This window comes from Musca domestica, unplaced genomic scaffold, assembly GCF_030504385.1.
Source record: "Musca domestica strain aabys unplaced genomic scaffold, Musca_domestica.polishedcontigs.V.1.1 4, whole genome shotgun sequence".
NCBI classification, from domain to species: domain Eukaryota; kingdom Metazoa; phylum Arthropoda; class Insecta; order Diptera; family Muscidae; genus Musca; species Musca domestica.
Window position 1 is genome coordinate 21,729,281 of NW_026712328.1, and position 14,854 is coordinate 21,744,134.

Consider the following 14,854-nt stretch of genomic DNA (forward strand, 5'->3'; position numbering starts at 1 on the left):
CAGCTTACCTCTTTGGCAAGTAAACACGATAATTCTGTTGGCTTACAAACTGCTGGAATGTTTTCTCATCGGAGAAAACCAAATTCGTCAGTTCACCACTTCCTGCCAAGCGAAGCAACTCTTTAGCTCTTTTGAGTCTATTTTCTTTATGCTGCGGTGAAAGTTCTTGCACTTTTTGGAATTTCAATGGCTTTACCCCGAGCTCATTTTTCAATATTTGCTGAATGGAATATTGCGATATTAAGATAAAGAAAGATTGGCTCAAAAACGAATGTATTCAGCTATGCCAATCTTTGGGTAAATCAGCGATGTGTTAAATTTAATTTTGAAGAGCAGATTTAAACATAAATCGGTATCTATGCTAATTTTTAATACAGAAACAGAAGTTTCAACATCCATCAGGTATTTTTGTCATTATTAGACGCTTTTGAAGCTACAGCTTCTGACACACACATGATGATGATATGATACTACAGCATCTGACATACATAATGGTCCGTTACATAAATGTACTTTATTGTGTACAAATATTTACATCTTTCTAACACAAATCATAGTAAAATACGAAAATTTTATCATATTACAGCTCAAGACTCTGTATGTGCTGAAGTAATAAGTTTTTTCCTTTGCATATTTTTAATAAATACCTGACTGGGTATGGGCAAATGTTTAGTAGTTTTTATTAAACCTGTATGTGTTTAACGTGGATTAGATGAACTTAAGCCGCCCATAAAAACATTGTCGACATTTAACACATTGCCACACTCTATTCATGAAGTCTTTGTCATTTTATCGCCAAAATTAAACACCCCACACGGACACTTTGTTCATTATTTCATTAAATTCTTTATATGAATGCTGTTGCACCCACAACTATACATGTATATGTGTGGGATTTTTTTTATTAACGTTGACTTGCTTGAATTATAACGAAACTTATGAACTTCCAAATATTGCTACAGGCATATGTATATCCTCTACATGTCTACTAAAAGTCAATTGTAGGTCTGTCACTTGAAATATAGTCGTTTCGTATATCATGTGTAAAAGATCAGGATTTAATTCCTTTCTAACATTGGTTTATGACATGCAATACAGGGTTCAACAAGAAGGTGAGTATGTATATTGGTATGCATGTGCGTTTTTGTGTTTGTATTTTATTATGACTATATTTTAGCTTTATGTACTTTTAAACGTTAAATTATTTTTTAATTGCTACAAAAGCAAACACACTTAACTTCATTAATTCTTGTGGTTTTTTCTTTCGGAAAAGGGTGGTCCCATCAAGAGAAAGTCAAAATGTTCACAAGATAACCCTTAAGATTTTTTTAATTTAATTTTGTTCTCTAAGACTGTATGTACATTGTGGGACACTATCGATAACGTTTTCCAAATTATAATAAATTTAAAAACAACAAGTATTTATTTTTACTTGAAATTAATTTATTGAAGTGAATTTTTAATAACAAATAATCTACTTACCTTTGCCCTTTTTTGATTTTCATAAATTACGAATTTCGTATAAAACCCTGAAATAAAAAGTTAAAAATTGGTTAATAAAAAATTAACCCAACGGATACTTTACTAAACCTTAAAAAATATCATTTGACTTCGCTCCATACTATGTATGGTGGAGTGTATAAAGATTTCGAATATCAGATGTTACAGTTAAACCAATTATCTGTAAAAAAATATGGTGGCTATAACAATACTCAAACAAAAAAAAAAACAAATTTAAAACAATTTTGTTGAAAAAGTAATTAAAATCTTCAAAATATCGAATATTGTGTAATATTGGCAGGTACCGTTATATAGGGCCTACCAAATTCACGTTATATTGGCAATTTCATAGTCTTAGGAAGCATTATCCACTGACAACTCCAAATTTCGAATTGAAATAATACTGGAATTGTTTAAAGAGTGTGTCTACAATCTTCAAATTACCGAATATCGTGAGGGACATTTATATGGGAGCTATACGAAGATACTTCTATGGACAGTTCTACTCAAGAATCCTCCTTACATATTGGGAACACAAACTGCCAATTTACAGCGAATTCGGGTTAAGACTGTGAGTAGAACAACCAACAGACATTACATCTGCTGGGGGGCTATACCAAAACCTGGACCATTTTCCAAAACAAAAGTCCTGCACACATATAATACATCTGAGTAAAATTTTATCAATCTACTTCATTTCGTCCGGAAGATTGCGTGAATTCCACAGACGGACAGACAGGCAGAATGGAATAAATGGAATTACAAATTAATATATTATCTTATATCCATTGTGTATAAACATAATAAGATAAATGGCAATTCTTATGCCCTCCACCATGGTATGGAGGGTATATTAAGTTTATCATTCCGTTTGTAATATACATTTTAAACCCCACAAAGTATATATATTCTTGATCAGCATTAAATTCTATGTCGATTTAGCGATGTCCGCCCGTCTGTGGAAATCACTCTAGCTTCCGAACGAAATGAAGTAGGTTAATAAAATTTTACTCAAATGTGTATTATGTCTGCAGGACTTTTGGTATTGAAAATGGTATAGTTTTGGTATAGTGGTACCGCCTTTTTTCGATATTTTGGTGATTTAGGCGACATTATTTACAGGAAATGTTTCATGTTTGGTATTTGAAGTTCGTAATGGGTACTACAGCCTATGGCAGAAAATTGTATGTGCAGGTGCACGTCTTCGGAATTTTTTCAAATTTGGTGTTTGAAGTTCGAAGTAATGGATACTACAGCCTACGACAGAAAATTGTCTGTGCAAGTCCACGTCATCGTATATACCCTAATATAACGGCTAAATTCAGTATTTTTAAGATTTTAGTAGAATTTTTCAGGATTTTTTTTTAATGGTCAAAATTGTTCCATATGGTGGAGGGTATTCAAAGATCGGCCCGGCCGAACTTACAGCTTTTTTACTTGTTTTTTTTTTTCTTTCTTCAGCCCATTCACTTTGAATATTTGAACATAGGCTTTTACTTAATAAAAAAATAAATTATTATCTCTGAAAATCTAATTAAAATTGATGTTTTCTAATTAAATTAAGTTATATTCGGCTGGTCGAAAAGTTTAAAACCCCCACAATGAAAAATCTAAAATGTCAGCTTAATCTCACCTCTTCAAGATTTGGGTGAACCCGTAGTTTTTTTTTCGATATTAAATTTGATAATATGCACTTTTGTACTTGGCGAAAAATAAAATAACTTTAAATATATTCAGACAGAGTGCAGTTATTTTCTCGACCCGGAATCATATCGTCCCTATTTACGTTTAAAATACAAATAATTAGACAATGAAATTTGAAATAAACAGAATAGATCTATACCGTATTATAAGTCGTATAGATGTAAAATCATAAATTTATATTAAATGAAAACCCAAACTGTCAAATTACAGTCAATTCAAAACAATTCTGAAAATTAGGAATTACCGTGGAAAATACTTTTCAATCATATTTATAACTAAGAACATTTATTTTGGCAGAAAAGCTTCTGAAAATAGCAAAGATTGGATATATATCTTACATAAAATTTTAACATAGACTCCAAATTATGATCATAAATCCACTATATACCCCCTCACTTCTCTTGTTTTTGTTCTCCCTTTAGTTAAAACAAGTTAAAGTAATTATTGTTTTACAAAACTCTTAGTAAAAAGCAAACACATTTTCTGCTATTTTCTCAAAAGTCAAGCATTTATAATTTAACTGTGCTCATGAATTATTTATTTACCAAATTGAACAATTGTACTGACCGAATCTCCAACAGTATTATTTCTCTTTTAATCTACTTGTAAACAATAAATTAACACATATTGTTAATAGTTATGAATTCGATTGGAAAGCATTATTTAATTAATTCAATTTTTTACAAAACATACAATGCTATCACCCTAACAGTAAAGGCCAATATTTTGTGAATACAAATTTCCTCATTTAAAAAATTAATACCTACCTATGTATCTCTGAAAAGAATGTTGGAGTTAAAATTAAATTTATCTTCAGAAACCCCAAATTAAAACAAGTGCAAAAGACCCCACTGACTATCCCAGAGATTGAACAAATTCTTTAAATAAAAATCAACGTTCTGATATAAACCAGACCAGAGAAGTCGCGTGTCTTTTGTCTATGAAATTGTGTTGTTAACACTATAGGCCAAAATGAAAACTATATGGAGATACCCCACCAGGAGATACAGCATGAATGAGATGGTAAAAGTTAATTTGCATAGAGTGTGCCACACAACAATTTCAAGACCATAGAAGAAAAGGGTTAAAATCATCTAAAGAGCTAAGGTTAAAATGAAATTAAACATTTTAATAAAGTTCAACATTTTGATAGGGTCGGTGGAATATATACACACATGCATGCATGTATGTATACATTTATTCTCCCTATGTATGTACTTTTGTGGTGTGAACGTATCTTCTGCGGTTAGGTTGATGTTTCCCCCGCCATTGAAGGAGTTCAATAAAAACTTGTTTTGAATAAATAAATAACAAATGTTATGTGGTAAATTGGTATATATTGACGTGTATGGTAATGTGATATGATATGTGAAAACCTGCTGTGTGAAGACGAACAAAACTGTTCAAATGTATACATAAACAGCAAAACAACAAGAACATGAACACCGAAAAGAAGAAAAATAATCGAATCGCATCGTATCTTTAGAAGTGGGTGAATATGTATATTTAGGAAAAAAAATGTACACATATATATTGGAATGGGTCGCTGCTAACATGATTTGGTATATTGTTTTCAAACACATTTTTTGTAATGAAGGAACGAACAAAATAAATTAAATATTTCGGAAATCTGGAATCTCCTTTGATGTAAACAAAGTCTTAGTTAACCTAATTATATGAATCGTAATATAGTTGTTAAACCATGGTCTTAGAAAATTTCTCTCAAAATACCTGGATTTTTATTTTTAAGAACTACTTGTCCAAAAATATTAGATTTTAACAAAAAAGTCAAGAATATATAACTTTTTTAAAGACTCTCTGACTTTACATAATACCCTTTAGTAGAATTTTATGAATAGTAATTTCGAATTAATTAATTAATCCGGAAATGTCCAAAAGTGTGGAAGAGGGGAGAACTTGCCCCCTCTATCAACCTTCTAAAACGTCGAAACATGCATCTTCTTTTTAGCTCTACTTTCATAATCTGCTGTATTTTTCAGTAATTATTTTTAAATTAGGAGTTGCAATGGAAAAAATCGTTTCGGAAAGAGCCACCAACCGTCATCAGTTCGATGGTTTTTTTCTCGGGATAACTGTCGATGGTCGTTCTTTAATCGTGGCATTAGAATAAATGCCGAATATAATCTAAAAAATATTCAGGAGGGTGTATTAAAGCCTTGGGACGCAAACATTTTGGCCGCAGAGCTTAGACATTCCAACAGGACTCAGCACCATCGCACTCAGCACGCGCCACCCAAGAATGGTTACAAAATGGTTACGTTTCCAGCCCACAATGGCCACCAAAATCTCCGGATACCAATCCGTTAGACTATTGTGTCTGGAGTATTTTGGAAAGCAAGGTTGGCACTAAAAATACCGCAGAGCAACATTCGGACAGCGTGTGACGGTTTCATTGGCCGGTTGAAGGCTATAATTTGTGCTTAAGGTGACCAATTGGAACAAATCTAAACTTATTCTAAAATTTGATGCTATTCCGATATTTTTGGCTTTCATTCAATAAAATTAAAAAAAATGTAAAAATTATGGCTTTTGACTTTGTTGCAGTTTTTTAATCTCACCCTATATAATAATTTGAATTCATTGATAATTTCTCACAATATTTTCCGTCACTTTTAAAGAAAATAAAAATATTTACTTCACCTCTCATACCACTCGACCCACTCTTGTTAACATTCACATTGAAATTTTGTTCTTTCTGTCTCCTTTGCCATGTTGTTTGGTATTCTGATGTTGTTCTTTCCATTAGGCATAAACGCCAAGAATGTTTTCGTCTTTCTTCTACGCCGCCTTCCACAACTGATGATGGAGCAGACATAACAACAAAAAGGAGGCGCTGATTTTTTTCGTTCTCCCTTCATTAAACAAAAACAATATTTCAACACCAAAATAATGTATGGGTTTCATTTTAGATTTTTTGGCATTCCTATTGCCCCAACGAAAAAAAAAAAAAATAAAAACAATTTAGATACATTTGAGTAGAAATACCAAAAATCAATATCACCAAAAAATATAAATAATTCAAATTCTTAGTCACACACATTGGCTTGCACACAATCGAATGGTTCAAATCTCTTAATTAAGAAATATTTTTTTGTTAAAATATGTGTTTCTTGTTTTCTCTTGCATAGTGAAATTTATATTTTAACCATTGATTAACCCGTCTCACTACCAACACTTTTTGATAAAACTGACTGAACTCGACTAATCACAATTGCTTGTCGTTGAAATCAAGAAAATTAATGAAGATATCAGGTTTTCGCCTCCTGATTGGTGTTGGCCATTTTTGCTAATCTAACTCAGCACCGTACCGAACATAAATGTTTGAGTGTATAATGCTGAGTAAGTGAATTGGTGCATGCATGCAGTTTTCATAGTTATGGAATCAATGAACCAGCACTATAATTGTCGCCATGTGTACGTCAAAAGGGTTGTACAAATGGAGTGCAAAATAATATGAAATTTCAATATACCTATTATATATTTTATTAAGCATACTCATATGAAATGCAGAATTATTGGTATAATATCTGGTACATTACCTAGTCTATAAGTACGAATGCACAAAATTATTTTTTGCAGATTTTAAAAGTAATGATAATCCTAATTAATTAAGCCCCTCTCACATCATCTTTTTATCTAAACTTCCAAAAATGTTCAGAGCATTTCCTGATAACTCAATACTTATGGTAAAACATGAAGTACATAGCACTTTTTATACCCTACAACAATATGTAACACCTCGAAATATTGATTTCCCACATATGAAAGTATATATGGATCTTCCTATCTCGTCGAGTTGAGTCGATCTAGCTATGTATGTCCGTCCGTCTGTCCATGTTAATTTGTAATCACTCTACAAGTCGCAATTATGGCCCGATCTTCACGAAATTTAGAATGGAGGTGGGGCTAGGGTCAGAATAGAACAATATTTCTTTTGGATGATCGCATAATATTTAGGGGTCGAAATGAACCAAAAACTGAAAAAATGTCGGATTTTGCAGTAGATATACAGGTCGCAATTATAGACCAATCGACGTGGAACTTAGCTAGAATTTAGGGCGAAGAAGAAGCCTACCAATTTGGGTGGTAATCGGATAATATTTAGCGGGTAAAATAGATCATATATTTTGTGTTGAAAAAATTTAAAATGTTTCATTAAACCGCGAATATTTTTAATCCCAGCAAAATCACAAAGCCATGACAAGGTTACTTCTGATCTTTACAATGATGTTAACATCCAATAAAACGGATATATAGCAAAATATGTGCGATAAATATGTCTATCAAAGAAGATATGCTTGAAGGATCTCTTATATGTCGAGAACGGCTGAACTGATTTCGACAGTTCTCATTAATTCAGAATGGCCTCTTGGCAGCAAAGAAAATACGTCTAAAAATCGCATAAAAATATCTCTCTAAAGATGAAAATATTGATTTTGTAAAATTTTCTCATATTTTTTCAATTTTGTCATATTTTTGGCATATTTTCATTTTGAATTAAACATTTGGTAATATTTCTACAGCTAACAAAACTAAGTAGTTAGAATATCAGGATATCATATACAGATCGCATTTATGGCCCGATCCTAACGAAATTTTGCATGGGGATAAGATGAGGGTCAGAATAGAAGCCTACTCTTTTTGGAGATGATCGCCATATATTTAGGGGTTGAAATGGACCAAAAAACTGTAAAATTGTCAGCGGGTCGTAATTATCGCCCGATCCTCACGCACATTTGAATGGGGTTACCAAACATTGCAAAAGCCAAGCAGTTTTGGATGGCCATCCAAAAATATTCAATGTGTGAAATAGTTTGCCAACTTTTGTAGACAAAATACGAAAATGACCATTCCAGTGACTTTTTGGAGAATTCACAAATACAGGAAAGACACACTTCTGACTATTTCGTTAACGCTGATTTCGTTGAAGAATATAGTCAAATGTCTGTATCTCATATAGATGCGTTTCAGTCAAAAACCAATAATAAATTTTAATCTTTTGCCACTTCTGAGAGATTATAGGTCTTTGGGAAATATTGGTTCCAGATCTAGGAAGACCATTTACGTGCAACGTTTTCCAATACATTGGAAATGAACAAATTAGTTAAAGTTGCTATTATTCGAAAATTAGAGAACGAAGCCTGATGGTTTCTTTTATTATTTGTCACAATGTCTTGTGGAATTCTTTCGAGTATCTCGCCTATATAAACTGTATGGTTTATTGTAGTGTTGTAGGGTATTCAACGGTCGGCCCCGCTCGACTGTAGCCTTTGCTTACTTGTTTCCATATGAATTGCCAAGAGTTACCCTCATTTAATTACCAGACAGTAAACCATATCTACGATATTCCTTTTTGTGGTTAGATAAATTGATATATTTAGCAAAAAAAGCTAATTTCGGCCGGGCCGAAATTTTAATGCCCTCCACCATTTGAAAGGGGACTATATGAAGAAGTGGAACTGCATACGAAATTTTTGCCATAGGCTGTAGAGATTTTTGCCATAGGCTGTAGAACTCATTACGAACTTAAGATACAAAATTTGTTTCAATTACGGTGAATAATATCGCAAAAATCACGAACATATATGGGGGCTATACGAAGACGACATTTTTTGCCATAGGTTGTAATATCCATTGAGATCTTCCAATACGAAATTTGAAACGATTCCGGTGAATAATGTTGCTGAAATCATCAAAATACCGACTATTCGGAGGTACCGTTACATGGGGGCAAAGACTTGGACCTGCACACAAAAAATTCAGTCATAGGTTGTAGTACCCATTACGAATTTCAAATACGAAATTTGAAATTATTCCAGTAAATAATGTCGCAAAAATCATAAAAATACCGAATATTGGGAGGTACCGTAATAGGGGGGCTGTACGAAAACGTGGACCTGCATACAAACATTTTTGTTATAGGCTGTAGTACCCATTACAATCTTTAAATATGAAATTTGAAATAATTCCGGTAAATAATGCCGCTAAAATCAAGAAAATACCGTATATCGGGAGGTACCGTTATATGGGTGCTATACGAAAACGTGGACCGACATGGCCCATTTACGAAATTAACCTGCCTACTGGTAATCTATGTATGTATAGACAGACAGACGAACATAGTTAGATCGTCATAGAATTCTACACTGATCCAGAATATATATACTTTGCAGGGTCTATTATGAATGTTTCGAGGAGTTACAAACGGAATGACAATGGACAAGAAAAGACTCAAAATGAGTTATTAAATCCTTCCAATTTAACAAAAACAAAATATCCAATTGTATTCGATTACCCTTTAATAAACGCTTCCCTCCAAAACACAGCTATCTTAAAAACTCCTTTAATTATTTTGAGACCAATTGACTTCGTGATGTTCTGTTGTCTATGCAATGCTGCAGTCATTGATGTTGAATCTAAATCATGACTTTGCTGATGACAGACAGTCAATTAAAATCATCTGGTTTTATGTCGCACCATCATGTTTGTAAAGAAGCTCGGGTGCAACCAACCGAATAGCAAACAATTTACATTGGTTATTTTTTGTGGCTTCTTTATGATTTGTCTACAGCTTGTGGCATTTTTTTTTCATCTATTATCTGGGTAAGTCGGATGCCCAGTATGCAACTGAAATTGTTTTCACAATTGTCACGTATCCGCTCGCTCAACAGCAACTTGTTTTCTCAATTAATTGCATTTTTTACAATAAAAAGTGACGACAATGTCTAGGCGAAATAGACAAGATATTCAATTGCTTGTCAAATTGATTTCAGACAAGAATATAAAAATACATCTTGTCTGGCGATTGGATGTGTGTGCACTTCATCGTAATAAAAATAACTTTGTCGGCGTATTAATTATTTTAAATTAATATTTACAAAACAAAGAATACTAACTTTAAAAAATAACTTACTACACTAAATTAGTTTCGAAAATGTTACTATGACCCTTATGTGTAGGCTGCAACAAGTCGGGGAAATATGTTGATAACCGAAAATCTTCAAATCGGCAAAATCTGAGGGTACTCCTATGTAGATTCTACACCAGTACTTGGAATGGTTTCTTCGTACTTATGTTGGACATAGATTTGGATATGGCTTCCATATATGTCTTCATCCGATTTCATCTCTACTGTGCATCAAGAGTAAAATAAGTATAATAGTCACAAGTGCCTCCTACAAATTTAGTGGAAATTTAAGTCGGCCCGCCCGAATTTTGGCCCGACTTTTCTATACCTACAAGATTGTTTAAAATTGTTTTAATAAATGTCTTTTTGCCCATTTTCATAGAGCCTTGCAGATGACCGTTTCTAGATGCGAATCGGACTAAATCCCAAGAATATCGTGCCCTTGTAAAATCATAACTTCTTTCACCTAATGTGATGCGCTCCGCAGTCACCTGATCTCATGATTAAACTACTTGACTTGCATTCAACGCTTTCCTTGAAAATTATATTGATTTTACCCTCAACCATATGGCTAAAGTGGGTATAAATCAATTGATACGACCAAATCGTGCCTCATCCAAATAACGGTTTTAGACCCTAGGCCTCTTTGGACATCATCGGTCCACTTCATCAAGTACCTCCCCCACAAAGTGTCAAAATTTGGTTTTATTAAAAATCTTATTCAATTCGTTTCAAACTATACAGGGTGAAAAACCGCAACCAACTTCTGACTGCTGTCATTTCTATGCCACTCGCTCATTATATTGTTTACAAGCGTACAGAAGCATTTTGGTGAGAATTTTCCAGAAAAAAAGTTATTCGTGATGGAATTCAAGCGTGATAATGTGATTTCTTTATATTTGGCTGGAAAACCACAAGTGGCTATCGTTAGAGCTTTTAAATGTGAATAAATCTTTTGTGTCTCGTATCATCGCTCGTTACCGTGTTACTGGTAGCGTAGTCCGACGTCAAGAAAGTGGACGGAAGAAAACAGCAACATCAGCAGAAATGATTCGGAAAAATGGCTCGTGAGCTGAACATATGGCAATATTCCATTCGGCAAATATTGAAAAATGAGCTCGGGGTAAAGCCATTGAAATTCCAAAAATTGCAATAACTTACACGCAACATAAAGAAAATAGACTCAAAAAGCTAAAGAGTTGCTTCGCTTGGCCAAAAGTGGTGAACTGCCGCATTTGGTTTTCGCCGATGAGAAAACATTCGTGCACCTTCGGTTGGCCACCAGATTTCAAGCGCCGGCCATGGTGATGGTGTGGGCCACCATAACAGCCGATGGTCGCTCCAGTGCACAACAGCCACCAAAATCTCCGGATACCAATCCGTTGGACTATTGTGTCTTGAGTAGTTTGGAAAGCAAGGTTGGCACTACAAAACACCAAAGTGTCGATCACCTCCAGCAAGTGCTTTACCGGGAATGGTCCAAAATACCGCAGAGCAGCATTCGGGCAGCGTGTGACGGTTTCGTTGGCCGTTTGAAGGTCATAATTCGTGCCAAAGTTGACCAATTTGAAAAAAATTAAACTTATTCTAAAATTTGATGCTATTTCCGACATTTTTTGCTTTCATGTAATAAAATTTAAAACAAATGTGTTTTTATCTCACCCTGTATATCGACCCACTCCTTCTGGTAGCACCTCCACAAAAGGGGTCAACAATTAGAAAAACAAAAGTCTCATAAAATGCGAAATAGGCATCCAATGCTCTTCGAATTTTACACATCTCAATTTTTATAGAAACACAAGATCGTGTGTAGAGACGGTAGATATAGGACCACCCCTTCTGGTACTTCTCCCATAAGGGGGTCCCGTTTTTTAGTACTTATATCATAGCTTGCGAAACAAATCAGCGATTCTTTTGAAATATTTTGGTCCCCTATGACTGGCAAAAAAAATTATCACTTATCTCATATAAAATTGAAGAAGAAGTCGACATGGTCCAAACCTAGAACGTTTTAATATTTATATCGGACCTATAGAGGGTCAACAGGTTGAATAATCATAATGCAAATCAAAATATATTTGAATGAACGGATATTGACTGAGGGTATAGATCTGTCGGCAAAATTGACTCATACTTTTTACACACAATTTGCTTACTTTCTCTACTTGATATTTGTAGAAAACAACTAAAGGCCATTGAGACAGTGAATAAAGTTCCTTTCAATTTCCAAATTTTCTAAATTAACCCTTTTTCATCTCAAAACTAGAATAACCGTATTAGTAAAATATTGTTTTATAGATAAGGATACGCATGTTTTTTTAACTGCATGTAATTAAATATCCTTTTATCCCTGCTAATTGGAGGTCATTGCATTTGCACTGCATTCCACACACAAGGTAGTGTAGGCCCTATAATCGTAGAGGTAATAAAAGACAATTTGTGGGTCATATAACAACGAAACTGAAATTGAAAAATGACACACAGCAAAAAAATTAAAAAAACACGTAGTAAAACGTTTTAAGACCGACTAGGCTAGTCGCTCAACGCTGCCATTATTCTGTCAAATGCGCTAATAGTCGAACTTAGAACATGGGCCAAAACTAACAGTTCATCCATCTGTTGTCAACACTAGCCCATCATTTGCTTAATGTATTGCTCTGTGAACACCAATACATATGTTGTTGTTGCTGTTGTTGGCATGTTCATTTAAACGGCCAAACAAATTCTCTTTTAGCCATCACAGTTCGTTCAAGGTCATGTGGGTAATAATAATGATTTAATAGCCTCTTAAATGATTTTTATGACTTTTAACTCTTACGTTTTGTTCCAGCCATACATAAATATGACGTTGTGAATGTTTTATACATTTTTTCCTTTTTTTGCTTTCTTCCAAGCACACATTATGGTAGGTTCACTTTTTTTGTTTATGCAAGGTAATTTGTTTTTGTAAAAAAGTGTTAAGAAAGAAAGTGAAATGAGCATGTGGGTGTCTAAAAGGCAATAAACTGTGACGCATCCACTAATAATAGAATTTATGATGTCTTTGGAATAGTAACTGGGAAATATGTAACAAATACTCAGGATTCCTGGTAAGAAACGAGGTCAATGCGGTAATTATAAAAAAGAGGAAACTGGACTGCAACAAAGTGATTGTGCGTGAAATTCAAAAGGATTTCATGGCCGTAAAAAATGGTTCATAGTATGTCCAATGTAGATGCAGTTTTGATACATTTTAGATGCCTTGTCCAACAAAAGTTTTCATAATTTGGTATTTTAGGCTATGTGAAGATGCATTTTTTTTCCAGAAAATGTTTTATGTGGATCCAATTTTTGTGGCAGTCCCTTGATATATGTAACTACTAATATTATGTCCTTCGAAGATGGTTTCTGATATGGTCATTAGTAAAAATATTAGATCTACTAAAAGTTTTCAATATTAGTTCACAGTTTGTCCATAACCCATTAAGAGGTACCAACGGATGTGGTGTTGGTGTTTTTAGCTAAAGTGCTACAACTGGTATATTAAAATTTAGACAGATACTCCCAGTTATTGGGAGCTTCTTCTTCCCTTAATTTCGGATTCCCGAAAATATTGGTAGGGGTTTGGTCTCTTCCCCTATTACCAATTTCTCCAGCCATATGGCTGAGGATATTTTTATAGAGAGCACATTTCATTTGATACGGTCAAAACATGCCTAGTCGAAATAACGGTTTTAGACCCTAGGTCTCTTTGGACAGTTGGAGCCAATTCAGCGATGTCCGTCCGTCTGTCTGGTTGGTGCGCACGATAACTCTCGAAGGGAGTATCCGATTAGGTCCAAAATTGGTACAACATAATATTTTTATCAAACTCAGATCGAGATCGGAGATGGGATATTCGCTTCACTCCTACTGGCACCTCCCTCACAAAACGTCGAAATTTTCAAAAAATATATTTTTTGAACAAAATGTGAATCGATAATCCGATTTTGCCCCAACTTTGCAAATCCTAATATTTGCATCAGTGCTAGGTCAGGTGCGAAAATATCAGTCCTCTCCATCAAGTACCTCCTCCACAAAAGGGTCAACATTTTCAAAATTACAATTCTTATAAAATGTGATATAAGAGTCCAATTGTCTTCAAATTACAATATTTTTATTAACCCATGATCTGGTGTTAAGAAGGGTACCTCCCCAACAAAATGTCGAAATTAAAAAAATAATATTTTCTGCAAAGAAAGAAAAGGGAAAATCCTTTTTTCTCCAGCTTTGCAAATTCTAATATTTGCGTCACTTCTGTGTCAGGTGCAAAAATGGATAACAGCGGTACACTCCATCAAGTACCTCCCCCTCAAAGGGTAAACATTTTGAAAAATTATAACTATTATAAAATGTGATTTAAGAATCCGATTGTGTTTAAACTTCACACAACCCAATATTTTTATATACCCAAGATCTGGTGCTAAGATGGAATATATCAATCCTTTCCTTCTGGTACCTCCCCAACAAAAGGTCGAAATGTTCGAAATGTTTCAACAATCACAAGATCTGTTGTGAAGATGGGATATATCGGTCTACTCCTTCTGGTATCTCCCCCTCAAAGGGTCAACATTTTGAATATCTATGGAAGCTCCGATTCCATTCGGACTTGGCACATCTCAATATTTCCATCAACAGAAGATATGTGGGAATCGGATGGTAGGAATCGAAACATTTCTTCTGGTACCTCCCCCACATAAGACT

At 34.1% G+C, this 14,854-nt stretch overlaps 1 long non-coding RNA gene across 1 annotated transcript in view; it reads right to left on the minus strand.

Moving 5' to 3' along the window:
* Positions 1-1,446: 1,446 nt before the first annotated feature.
* LOC131804290 (uncharacterized) overlaps positions 1,447-14,854 on the minus strand; it is a 51,558-nt gene continuing 38,150 nt past the window's right edge. The window contains exon 4 of the long non-coding RNA XR_009343057.1: positions 1,447-1,529. This is a non-coding gene — a long non-coding RNA (uncharacterized LOC131804290). The remainder of the gene's footprint in view (positions 1,530-14,854) is intronic.